This window comes from Protopterus annectens, chromosome 13.part0, assembly GCF_019279795.1.
Source record: "Protopterus annectens isolate FY-2018-M chromosome 13.part0, PAN1.0, whole genome shotgun sequence".
Classification (NCBI taxonomy): domain Eukaryota; kingdom Metazoa; phylum Chordata; order Ceratodontiformes; family Protopteridae; genus Protopterus; species Protopterus annectens.
Window position 1 is genome coordinate 587,658,367 of NC_056747.1, and position 14,035 is coordinate 587,672,401.

Below are 14,035 nucleotides of genomic sequence, written 5' to 3' on the forward strand. Positions count from 1 at the left end.
CTAATTGGAAGTGTTATCTACATGACCCATTTAAAACACTGTTTACTGACTTATTTATGCTAAAAAAGTAGCACACTTGTCTCACACCTCCTCTCTTTGGATGATGTGCTAACTATTACATTTAAATGGGAATGTGAACAGACACTGCAGGGTGGGTGTTAAGTAGTTGTAAAATGCCACAGTGATGTAATCTGCAATGGCATTTCTACCTCCTGCAATGCCTTTGAGGTTATAATGACTAATTTAAGTAATTAATATTCTCTGTCACAGCTGAAATCTGCACAGAATGATAACACTTTTTGTAAGTGAATTTGAAAAAGAAATAGCAAGCCACTAAGTAGAAGATGATGGTCAAAAATGTGTTGCCAAAGGCATTTCTGGTCAGCATACAATTTGTCATTCAGCAACCAAAACTTTTCAGAATGTCTGTGTAACTGATTATAAGATGATAACGCTTTTGTAATATATATTGGACAGAGGTGAGATTGTAGTAATTTGGTGTTCTAAGCAGACGTACATTTAGACTTGGATTGTTTTCTCTGAAAGCCGACATCAGAACATGAAATAATGGTAGTGCCAGTGGTAACATTTACATAACCAACCCTGCATTTGCAGTTATGGTGGGCACAGTGGCTCAGATCACAGAAACCTAATCATTTCATGCCTGGTATTATTATGTTGCCTTTTATTGACTACAGCTAGCTATTTAGTGGTATTTCTTCCTTTTTAAGTATGTAAAACAGAAAGAAAAAATAAAGTCTGAACCATTTCTGGTGTGGATTACTTATGAAGAAGGTCCTCCATAACTGCACTGCCTGAAAAAGGTCCTCCATAACTGAATTGCCTAGATGTTGAAGTGTGAGGCAAATGTCTCTTAACTAAAAAATATTCATTTTGCTGGATATAGCATCTGCAATGCCTATGCATAAAAAGGCCTAGCTAAGTTTAATGCTATTAGCTTCTAAAAAGAAATTACTAGAAAATGGAAATCAAAATCTAGGAGTAGTCTATTAAAAGTGAGTTCTGTTCAGAAACAGTACTAAAAAGGCTTGTGGGACTTTGAGTTTTGCTAGCATTCTCATATGCCATGCTTGGTTAAAGTTCTCTTATGGTTTTCAATGTATTTATTTTCTTTCAAAGCTGAAGATCAGGAGCTTGCCTCCTTGAAGACATGTATTTAGTTACCTTAATTCACTAAATTATAAACACTTGGGAGGCGAGGGGTGGTGCTATTAAAAGTCAAAGGTATTTTAGAGAACTAAATGCTTCTGAGTACCTCCCTACTATATTTTTCAGTGGTGAGTAATTTACTTCTTGTGCAAGGAAGAGCTGAGGAATCAGTATAATTACTGTAATTTTAGGTACTTCCTGTATTTCTGATATAATGTCTGAGCTGCGGCTGAAATGGATCCTTCAACGATTAGTCAACAGCTTAATTAAGAAACATAAAATAAAATGAATTCTAGAAGCCAGAATAACACAAAACTCAAAATGACATGTACATACTGTGAAGATGATGCTAGTGATGCTAAAAGGCTTTTTAGGTTTAGTAGCACAGGATGATGGGCACACTTTAAAAGAATACATTGCTTCACAGGCGGGGTACACAAAATATCATTGATTTTGGAATACAGACAGCACTGCTACAAACAAAAATATTACTGTTTTTCAATATTTTATTACTTATTCAGAAACGAGGACCAGGAAGGTGAATGAATGCAGTATGAATGAAAACATGAAATCAAGGAATATATTAAACTGCATTAAATGAAATAATTGAATTAGATAACTGGATCAGTGTCGCAATGTAAAAATAAATATACAGGTACCTGTAAAGGTGCTGTATGGCTACAATCACTTGGTAACAGTTATTCTGAAGCAATCTGTTAGTTATTGATAAAGACAAAAGGTTTCATTATAATACTGTTTATAATCATACAGATACACAAAGCTAGCAGTCATTATGGATGGGACATGCTGTTTGAAGTTGAATTCCCAAATGAAGTTTAGTTTTAGAAGCTCTAAAAGGAGCAATTCAGTCATGAAAAAAGAGCGTTTGGAATGCCTAATATGATAATTATGTATTGTCAGACACTTGCTATAAGAGTTAAAGATAACATATGCCCTTAGCTCATGCAGTTTAAAACAAACAAAGGAAAATTATTCATGAGCTTTTTTACAATTTTTTTTGAAACATAAGTCGCTGTAGTAAGCAATCTGATTCCTGCACATTTATTCTTACACTGAGTTTTCTCTTGGTACTCTGGTTTATTTCCATCAGTCAAATAGATGTAATGTGATGTGGCTGGTAGAAAACATTAAATTGTCTACCTGTATGCTGTGTCTACCCTTGACCTTGTGATCCTGGGCATTGCTGAAAAAGTTTTGAGAAAAAACTGTTGCCTCACAGCAAGAAGTTTTTTCATTCGATTCTTGGCTGGAGCGCCTTCTGTGCAGAGTCTGCATGTCCTCCCTGCGGTTGAGTGAGCTTTAAAGAAATGCAGGTAGGTTCATGTGTACCTTCTGTGAAGGTTGGGTGCTGGTTGGCAACTTGACACTGTAGAAATCCACTGCCAATCAATCTGCGGACTGGTGATCCGCTGTGGTGACCCGTAACCAGAAAAAGCCGAAATACATTTATTGCATTTGCTTACTGGAATGGTTCTACTGGGTAGACAAGCTACCCTTTTTGGAGGAGGCTCAGGGAGAAAAGCTTCACAGTAAAATGAGTAAACAGTGAAACAACAGGTAGTATATTTCAGACAATAAGTATACATGCATTTTAGGTCAATATAAGTTGATCACAGTTTGATAAAGATATTTTTTATACCTGATATGGAAACAGTGCACAGAAAAATAAATATGCCATACAGTGTTATATTTGAGGACAAGAAGATAAAAACATGTATGACTGGCATGCCATAAACAAAGTTTTATGTTTATGGCAGAAAAATTGTAAATTGTGATGTTGACAGCAGGCGTGGAGATACTTTAAAGTATACAGAGCAGTAGACCAGATTGTGGTTATACCAGGAAGAGGCATTTAATGAGCAGAGAAGCAAGAGAGTAGGGATCCCCAGGAAAGAGATGAGAGAGGGGCAGCATTTAGTTATCCCTTCAGAGGTGCAAGAGCATAGCCAAGTACATTTTAGGTGATCCTTTGTGTAGTTTGAAAGACTTGGTCTTTTCTAATATTATGGAGTATTATCTAAGTATGGAATGCTAGGTTATATAGAGAGCAAAGGAGTATAGCAAGTCTCCAACAGTATTTGATTTAGTTATAATTAGCAACATCTTGCATAGCCGGCGTTAGACACCTGCCAGACCCGTGGCCATGGGGAGCCCCCAATTATCTTCCTGCATATTAGGGCCCCTACATGAAACAGCTGCGTTTTTTTCTGTCTCCTCCGCTCCTTGCTCAGCACCTGCTAGACATTCGCATAGCTGTGTAACTTTACCACGCAATTCCGTTTTTTTTTTTTTTTTTACTTTGCCTGTAAGCTCCAGTCAATCAGGTCTGCTTCAGTGAAGCAAGGGACCTGATTGGCTTCATCAGCCTGGGAAGTAAATTCAAGTTTCCTGATTGGTTGCAGAAGTGGCCAGGGGGTAAGCTGTGGTTTCTTTTTTTTTTTTTTTCCTTCTAACATGGAACGTTGACAGGAGAACCTAGCAAGGATTGGTGGTAGTGGGCTTAGGCTTTGTAAGACCTTCAAAAATTTGGGATGGTTTTCTTTATTTAAACAACACCAAGCAAATTGAAGTTTAGAAGCAAAAATGAAACTGGACACTGGTTATTATGACAATGAGCACTTCCTACAGGTCATTATACTGACCACTTTTTGAACTCCAGCTTTAGTTAATGCTGTATGACGTTATGCTTGCCAGTCTTAAGAAATATTGGTGTCCCAAGTCCAAGCAGCTGTGGATAAAGTTGGCAGAGGCAGGTCTCCCCCTTTTATACTGCCCCTCACCAGCAAGAATGTTTGCATTAAATACGTTAAAAAAGCAGTGAGTAATACCTGGGATTTGCTTGGTCATGTTTTTTTCTTTTTAGTTTCAGATGGCCACCTTTTGAAGCTTAATGGTTCAGAAATGCACTTACAATGGTACTGGGTTTTATCAGAGCTCTTGTTCTCTCTACTGCAAAACTGCTTTAAGTTTGCAGACCAACCTCTATGACACAGCGGTGCCAGTTCATCTTACACAACTGGCATGTAGTTCTGTGGTTACCGGTCATGGACTGAAACATACTTCTGACCTGTAAAAATCAAAACAGTTAAAAAAAATATGTATATATATATATATATATATATATATATATATATATATATGTAGATATAAGTATATGTATATACCGAAGGGACACAAATAATAAAGTACCGTTTTCTTACTTTTCAAAAAAGACTCTCCATACAGCTAGAGACTGACAACTTTGCTTAGGCTTACTTTAGTTATTTAATATAATGTATGTACCCTTAAATGGTCGGATTTGATGAAAAACATGTATAAAACTAGGCGGAACAAGGCTAAAGTTGAGGGGGAAAATCACAATGCTGTGACTATATCAGCACTTAAGAGTTTTGGTATTACACTGAAAGGACTGGGGAAGGTGTTGAAGGACTAACTGATCATAAGTCTGTAAAAGCATCTCACACTACACACGCTGAGTGGTGAGCCCCTAATCAGATTTATCATTTGGTGTGGTTAACAGGCAGCAGAGCTGAAGCATATGAGGAGTTGGGGAAAATAAAAGAAGGTAACAAAATTACTCACTAGTCCAGTAAAAAGTAATATAATGAATTTAATTAATAAGGAAAAAGTACAAGTGCTAACGCAACAGGAAACGCACACAACTCAGGCAGAACATATGAAATCAAAGAGTAGGGACAATCTATTATTAGTAGAAATGAGAGGGAAGATGGAGAAGAGTCGTACTGCTGGGTAAAAGTAAGCAGAATTAGACAGAAAGCACAATAGTCGGCAAGGGGGAGTGTTTAGCAAGATGGAAAGGCAGGGTGAAGAGAAAATTAATGACATTAATATCTTTTTATCTGTCCTTGCAGGCAAAATATGCAACTATCAGGAAACTAATCCTACAAATCAATGCCGTTGCTGAATGATTTTTGTTAATAGCTGGAGACTGGAACAGAATACTTAGTGAACAGGAAGTAGGCAAAAAGAGGTACAGGCAGCAGACTAGTTCAGAAAAAACTGAGGTAATGGCAAGTGTCAGGTGAAAACACAAGTGCAAAAAAAATACACGAGTCAAGGAATATAAGAGAAGGATTTAACTGAGGTTTGAAGAGACAGCTTAAGGATTTACAAGCAGGTAGTAAGAGGGGGGTCATTAAATATTAGAATTTGGAAGAAGGACAAACATGTCCAAGTACAGAAAATGGAGAAAGAAACAACACGGGCAAAGAGAATGTCATTCAAACAAACATTTCTTGTGAGCACATCAAATCTTCAAAGCTATTGACAGCTAGATTGCAACAACAGGCAGTGCAAAGGGCAGTAGATTAATTAAGATATTCTAAAGGGAGGAATTTACAGAGACCTTACCAGAAATAAGGGAGATATTCAGGTCCTATTTTGTGGCTCTGTAAGAAGGGCAAAACAGTAGTATAGACAGGGATAGAAAGACAAGAACTTTGTCGTCAGAATAATAACTTCTGAAGTTAACTTGGGAAATAAGTGCCAATCTCATAAAACCAACTGCAGTAGATGAAATTAGATATGTTCTGAGAAAAGAATTGAATGGGAAACTCCCGAACTTGACTTGCTACCTATATTGTTTGTTTGTTTCTTTCTTTCGGCTTTTTCTGGTTAGGGGTCGCCACAGTGGAAGTCCAGTCTGCTAATGATTGGCAGTAGATTTTGACATGCTGGCTTGCCGGGCCTAACGCACAACCTTCAATGAAGGAATGCCCATTCACGTATGTCGCCACACAGAAGACGCTCTAACTGAGAATCGAATGGGCAACGTCTAACTGTGAGGCGACTTACTACCTATATAATTATGGGAATTATCAAAAGAAAATCTAATACAGATCTGGGTAAACTTTTGTTTACTAAAATCTTACAGGAAGAGGAAGTTCTAAGTTCTTGGAAAGAAGGTCTTATAGCTGTGATAGCCAAACAGGGTAAGGATCTTAAAAATCTGAATCCTTATAGACTAATAACAATTTTAAATCATAATTATAAGACCTATATGGCAATTTTGGTGGCAAAGTTAGGCCTATTTCTACCAACAATAATACATCTAGATCAAAAGAGATTTATAGAGGGAAAGAGCACTTTTGATAATATCTTATGAACACTAATGATAATTAAAGAGGCTAATGTAGAACACACAAAAATATCAATACTCTTGTTAGATGTAAAAAAAGGCATGTGACAGAGTAGGTTGGGGTTTCTTGACTATGGTGCTGGAAAGTATGAACTTCTCTGATGAGTTTAAGATTTGGTAGAGGTTGCATCTTATAACTAATCAACAAGAGCCAAGGTGATAGGGGATTTATCAGAATCATTTTGGTTGTCCTAAGGGACTAGACAGGTGTGCCATCTCTTCCCATTATTATTTGCTTTATATTTGGAACCTTTGGCATCGTGGATAAGAGTGTTTCGCATTAGGGGCTTTCACTGGAACAGTCTACAACCTAAACTTGCATTGTACACAGATAATATAATTGTCACACTAAAGCATCATCTTGATGATATGCCACAACTAATGAGCATGTTGTAACAGTTCAGGGAAATGTTAGAGTATAAGATAAATAAAGGCAAGACTAAGGCAATTGGAATTAATCTAGAAACTTAGGGAGAACTTCAATTTAGATATTTGGGAATTTTACTTGTTAGCATGTATGGGACTTCTATGTTAAAGTCTTATCGGGCTATTTTTGAAAAGATCAGAGGGAACTTGAGAACATGGATATTATTTGATTTGGAATTAGATCAGAGGGTCCACGTGTTACATTGTCACATAGAACCCCGCTTCCTGTACTTACGACAGTCTTTCAGGTTATAGATAAAAGGGAATGCTACAAAAGCTAAAAAAGTGGATATGGGATTTCATATGGCATAGTGATAAGGTGAGAGTGAAATAGGATAGATTAATATTTCCAAGGGATATGGGGGGTTGTACCTGATATAGACAGGTACCATAAAGCAATGATCTTGCTATGTTAGCCAAAATAAGTTGGAGCAATGTGGATCAAATTTGGAAAAGAATGCTGCTGGTAAATAATGACTGGTTAGGTTCAACTGATATATTAGAATCTTTTTGGGGGAAGGAGGGCAAGATAGTGCACTCATCATATATAAATGATTTGTGTATGGCAGTTACCTCCCTTATGGTGGGAAAGACATATAAATCATGGAAAATACAAATATTGCCAATTGGAGTGCTAATAAAAAGCATGGTTAGGCCTGACCCTGCAGAGGACTGGAGAAAATTAAAGACACCTTTAAGGTATTGGCATCAATTACTGTTAACAGAGTATTGACATGGGATGAAGTCAGAAGAACCTCTGGAGTACTGGAAGGGAGGTATTTGAAACTTTATGCTATAAGAAGGCAATTGGAAACCTTTCCTTGGTTTAAAAATGTCTATAGCAGATTGCCCAGGTTTAATCAATTGGTGGAGAACACTATGCACCAAACCCTAATTTGATAAAAGCACGGCCGCGATGGTGCAGCAGTTAGCATTGCCACCTCACAGCAAGAGGTTCTCCGGTTCGATTCTCGGCCGGGGTGCCTTCTGTGTGGAGTCTGCATGTCCTCCCTGTGGTCGTGTGGGTTTCCTCCGGGTGCTCTGGTTTCCTCCCACATCCCAAAGACATGCTGTAGGTGGATTGGACACTCTAAATTGGCCCTAGGTGTGAGTGTGTGTGTGTGTGTGTGTGTGTGTGTGTGTGTGTGTGTGTGTGTGTGTGTGTGTGTGTGTGTGTGTGTGTGTGTGTGTGTGTGTGTGTGCCTTCTGTGGAAGGTTGGGTGCCAGGCTGGCAACTCGACACTGTAAAACTCCACTGCCAATCATGAGTGGACAGGTGATCTGCTGTGGCGACCCCTAACCAGGAAAAAGCCGAAAGAAGAAGATAGTCTGCAAGGACTTCTAAGATGTCTTCACAGTGATCAACAGCTTAGTCAGCTCTATCACTGGGAAAACAGAAGCTGGGAAACTGCAGCCAAAGATACTGTCAATATGAATAAATTTCTGTACTGTACTGATGTCTTAACATGTGCTAATACAAATCCAGTTCTACTATCTAAGTTTATCATATCAGTATTTTAAACCATCCTTGATGTTATGCCTTTGTTCTGCAGTGTTTTTTTGACTATGTCTGGAATTGTTAAGCTGAGAGCTTAGTAGAGCTGACTATGTGTAGGGCTATGAGAATGTTCTACAATGTTTGTATGTTTTCCCTGTATTTTAGTCTGTACCTCATCAAAAATGTGGATTCAAGCAATGCATGCTACTGGAAAATCTGTTATTCTACCATCTTTATTAGTTCATAAGCACATTGTTTTAAATCCCTAATGTTATGTTCTTGCCTTGTTTTTCATTTTTTTACCTCATCTAGAATTGTGCTGAGACATTGGGGGGGGGGTTATAATTCTGCAGAATGCACTGATTATTTTAGCGAGTGCTAATGCAAATCCTGTTATTCTAATACCTTTCTAAGTTTATCATAGCAATGTTTGTAACTATCCCTAATGTTACACCTTTATTCTGTGGTTATTTTTGGCTTTGGAATTATACTGAGAGGTTAGGGGGTTGGTAGGGGCTGTGAGAATGTTGCACAATGTCTAGATGTTCGGTAGTTTTGGTATGTTCATCAAAAATGTGGGGTCACATAACACATACTACTCCAAAATCTTATTCTAGCATCATTATTAGTTTATAAGCTAAGTATTTTAAATCCTTAATTTTCAGTCTTGCTGTAGTGCTGTCTTCATGTGTGGGTGTATGTCCTGTGTGCAAGAGTCTAGGTAGCTCTCTCTTGTGTTTCTGTCCTGTGCAAGGGAGTCTGTGTGGGTGTCTCTACTCAGTCTTGCTGTAGTGCTGTCTTTGGTTTGTGTGTCTGTCCTGTGTGTGGGTGTCTTTGTGTACCTCTGTGGGACTGGCTACCTTGTCATAATGTAACAACATTGCTACTAAATGTCAGCCTGTGTGTGTGTGTGTGTGTGTGTGTGTGTGTGTGTGTGTGTGTGTGTGTGTGTGTGTGTGTGTGTGTGTATATATACTTCTGTGAGTGGCTGCCTTGCTGTGGTACAGAGGCTTGTCATAATGTAACACTGGTACTAAATGCCAGTCAGTATGTGTACCTCGGCACTTCAAGTCTTTTTAATGGTCTGAATGTAGTAATACTATACAGTGATTGTTAAATGGTGCTGGATGAACTTGACAGGGAAGGGGGTGTGATAGCAACATGATCACACTTTATATTCTCCTGGGTAGGGCCCCCAACTTGAAACTTGCTGGGTCCCCCAAAATGCTAGCACTGGCCCTACATCTTGTCAGAAGAGTGTAGTGATCTTTTGAGACTGCACAGTTGGAAATGATTGCTTTGGCTTGGGAATTTGTCTGGGTTATATACGGATTTGTGTGTCATGGCAAGATGTGAGCAGGTTAAATAGTGCCTTAATTCTAGCCCCTGAAATCACTTGTGTGAGACAGTGATGTGTCGTATAATGGCTGGCAGCATATTTTTTCAGTTTTATTATAGGACTGGCAAGTAAGGAGAGTTGATTGGACTATAAATTGAGGAGTGCAGGGATGAGACAACGGATATCTTAGCCTGCTCTGTTAGACAGATTTTGACTCTGTAGAGAGCTTCCAAATGTTTGATGACATTTCTTTACAGCCTGGTTTATGTGGTAGTCAAATTTTAGGTTTCCAACTAGATAACCCCTAGTACTTTGGCAAGGGTTACCATTTCTGTTTTGGTATTGTTTGCTGATAGAAATAAGAAGGAATGTTTTTGGTCAGATGGCTGCTTAGGCACAAATAACTTGTTTGTTTTGGGGGGGTTTAGGAAAAGATGTGATTCAGTTATTCAAGTTTCAAACTGTGAAAGAGCTTCTTGGGTGCACTGGTGTACTTTAACTATACTTTTGGCATAGCAGATGATTGTGGAATTGTCTGCATATTGGATGATGGTTGCTTGTTTGGTTGCTAAATGCTGGCCATTAATGAATATATTAAAAGTATTGGACCTAATATAGAGCCTTGAGAGACTTACATGGTTACTGGGAGAAAGGAATAGTTGTTTTGTCACTTTACAGCTTATCTGCAGGGCCGGTGTTAACATTTTGGGGGCCCCCAGCAAATGTCAAGTTCAGGGCCTCCTAGGCACATCCGTCAAAGTATCACCCTCTCACTGCCATGGCTCTAAAGCAGCCTTTTAGTTCACACTGCAAACTTTTAGGTGTAGTGTGCACAGACTGACCTGTAGCTACAATGCTCTTCCAGTATAACAGGCCTATGTACCACACTATGTTTGCCCATTAGGTGAAATGCTGTCTGTACGCTCTAAAGTGTATTTTATTTTATTTTTTTTACATTATGTTTTCATCCAATGATGGCTTGTACAGAAATTATGATTAAAGAAAGAAATTCAGTGTTGCTGTTCAGCTTAAGTTTTCCATGTATCCTTTCAGCACACCTTTCCAGACCAAGACAGCACAGTAATAACCATTTAGGAAATAACTCAGATAAATCAGGGCACAAGAAGCCATAGGGTTAAAGGTGTTCTGGAATGCATTTTAGAACATTTTCCCAACCCTTTAATCCAGTGGTGTCTTAAAAACCATGAGTAAGAAAAGAATGTCAGTCTTTTTTTTTCTTTCAAGGAAGACATAGGCTGTACCCAAAGCTTAATACTCAAAGATGACAAAATAGAAGCTTATAACAAACTAACAAGCCATTTGTTGTCTGGATACAGAGGTCCAATCTTGGAATATGGACTGCCTCCCTAACCCCCCCCCCAAAAAAAGGCAGTCACTGCCTATGCATCCCTCTGGTGTTAGACTGAGATGAAAGCAGAGGTTCAAATTGCCACAGTCATGTGTTTCAAGTGAGTGCTGACATAATTATACATAGTATGCCTCCTTACTGCTCAACCCTGACCATCAAAGGCAGGTACCTATATACGTGCCTGATATGAAATTGGAAAAATAAAGATTACAGTAATGTATTCTACTTTGTTGCTCCTAGACAGTACACTGCCCCTACACAAACTATATTAACCTTCTTTGTACACCTTAGAGGTCTAAGTTAAAGAAACAATGAACACACTATCCTCAGCCCAAACAAAAGCTGTAATGACCTCCTGTGCAAACCTCTATGGTTTGACTTTAATGAAAATTAAAGAAGCAACCACAGCCCCCCCCCCCCCCAATAACGTACAGTAGTTTTCTGTACACACACATCTAAGCAGGACTAATTTTTAGAATGGGTGTAGTTGAGAGCAAAGGGCATTATCAGATTTATCCTAACAAGTTCTTCCCTGTTCAGGTTAAAGAGGAATCAGATAATTAATACTTTTTTTTCTCATTTTTCACCAACCAGCAACAGCTTTTGTGAGACCTTCACACAGTCAAGGATGATTAAGGGAGCCCCCTGTATCAATTTATACAGTCTGGGGAGTGGGGGCCACCAGATTCCTTAAAGAATGATGTGTTGGAATGTTCTGCTGATATATTTTATGCATTACTTTTTAAATATAATTACTTGCTAGCTACATTTTCATTGATACCCAGAAAAATAATGTATGTGTCCTGACATTATTGGGTGTATACAGAGAGAAAAAAAATGGTGATATTTTTACAAATATACAGAAAAGCCATAGCAGTACTAGTTTTGTACTTATTTCAGAAAGTAGCAGTACATTGTGCAACAATGGTACTGCTATACCAGATCAGTGAATGCTGTTTAACAATTGTCAAACAGCAGCAGGGGTGAGTTACTTTTATTTACCTTGGTGAGGAGTAATGCATGCCTGTCACCATCTCTGATTTCACAGACCTTCCCTGATTTTGCTCATAATTTTGCTCTGTCCTTCGTAAAAAGTTTGATTTGCTAATAAATAAATCTGGATTACAGATAGCCAATAATTCCAGGCATCAGACGTTTATACTTATTGTCCAAAAAATGCATGTTGATGCAAAGGGTGTTATTTTATTAACTTTTTAAAGTGACATAGAGTAATATTTAAAATGTGTTCCTGATTTTGAGCCTTTATTCTGCTATTATTTTTTTGGTACTGTGCTGAATTCTTCTGCAAAGAAGCTGAGAGTTGTAGTATCTGGTGTTCTACCAGTATTTATAAAACTCCCTGAATGAAAAGACATCCCTGAAGATCGGAAGCATCAGTTGTTCTTGAAATACAAGGTTTGCACTCAAATTAGTTACTCCAGCCTGCTGATCTCTCTGCTGCTTACCCTGCTTATGCTCATTATCAACTTTATCCTAACAGGGTCATAGCACATCTCTTTTTAGGTCAAAGAGCATAATCAGGAAATTAATACATTTTTCCTAACCATCAGGTGATTTTGTGGGGCCCCACACAGTCAAGGATGATTAGTGGGCCCCCTTTCAGCCACAGGTATTGCAGGTACTTAAAGATGGCTATGTTGTTGGTTTTAGTGGAGAGAATGTCCACCGAGCAGGGTTTAACTAAGCCAGAGGCACTATGAAAGTGGTAAAATATTTACTGAAATTGTGAAGCCTGTTACTTGATAAAACACTGTTATTGTACCCAGAGATATCTTTGAATTTTAAAGGAGATATAAATAAGAGTTATTACCCACCTGGTTTATAAAGTATACAAGATTGCTACATTAGCTTTTGTTAGTTTGTTAGACATGCTGCAAAATATCAAGATAGGATAACTTGCTGTGGTTGGGGGCCCCCCAGTGACTGCAGGGTATTCTGGTGCCTATAAGCCAGCTGTGGTTGTCTGTCTGAGAGGTAGCTGTTAAATCAGGATAGTGAGAGTATATCAAAGCCAGGCGAAAACATCTTGCATAATAATTTTTGGTGTGACATCGCATTGAAGGCTTTTGTACTGATAAAGGAATATAGATGAGCCAAGATTATTGTTGTTTCTACTTTGATTTACAGCACATATACAGAAGCATTCCCGCCTATGTAAGTCATTATTATTCTTTGAGCACAAATCAGGACATCTTGCAACAGTTGACACTGGTGACAAATGTATTCTGTTAACACAAGCTCTTCCCATTGATCTCTGTGTCCTTGTCCCCTATACACACGTACAGTAAAGGCACACACACACAGCATAGCTCTCCCTGAATTGTTAGAACAATCTAGTGACTCCATTTTCCCTGCCCTCTAAATCATGGATGATTCTAGTTAGTCATTAGAGACATTAGTGTGTCACAAATCATATTCTGTACATCATGTGATAACCCTTCTTAATTCAGGACTATGTACCTTTCAGAAAATTCTTCCTAATGCAAAGCTTGTTGTTCTAAGTATGTAAGACCAATTTGTAAAATATGTTTTGGGTTTTGGGTCTTTATGTATGATCCCTGAGCAAAGAAGTTGAGAGTACAGATGGGAGTTACAATGGGTTGTAATGTATGGTTCTCACAGAAGTAAGCTGAAACACATTTCTGTGTCATTATTAAGGAATTATGTCATTCATTTAATCATAAACAAACATCTGTGGTATATTGCATAAAGGGTCATACATGGTATTGCAACTGATGGTCACATCTCTGAGTACATATCTCTCCATCTGACCCTCTGAGGCAGTAGCCTGTGCCTGACTATTTCTCAGCATCTGCTGCTGTATGGACAAGGCCTTACATGTCAGTGGAGCCAGCTCATATTGATGTCTTCACCTCATAACCCTATTGTACAGTGGGTAATAGAACTACAGACACTGCTGTTTCTTTCTCTTGAGGTTCAAACTGTTCTCAACAAAGGTGTTAAGCTATGAGGCAATCCCCTCACCCCATTTCTGGTATGGCATTTCCTTTTGATGCGCTATGTTTGAGCCTA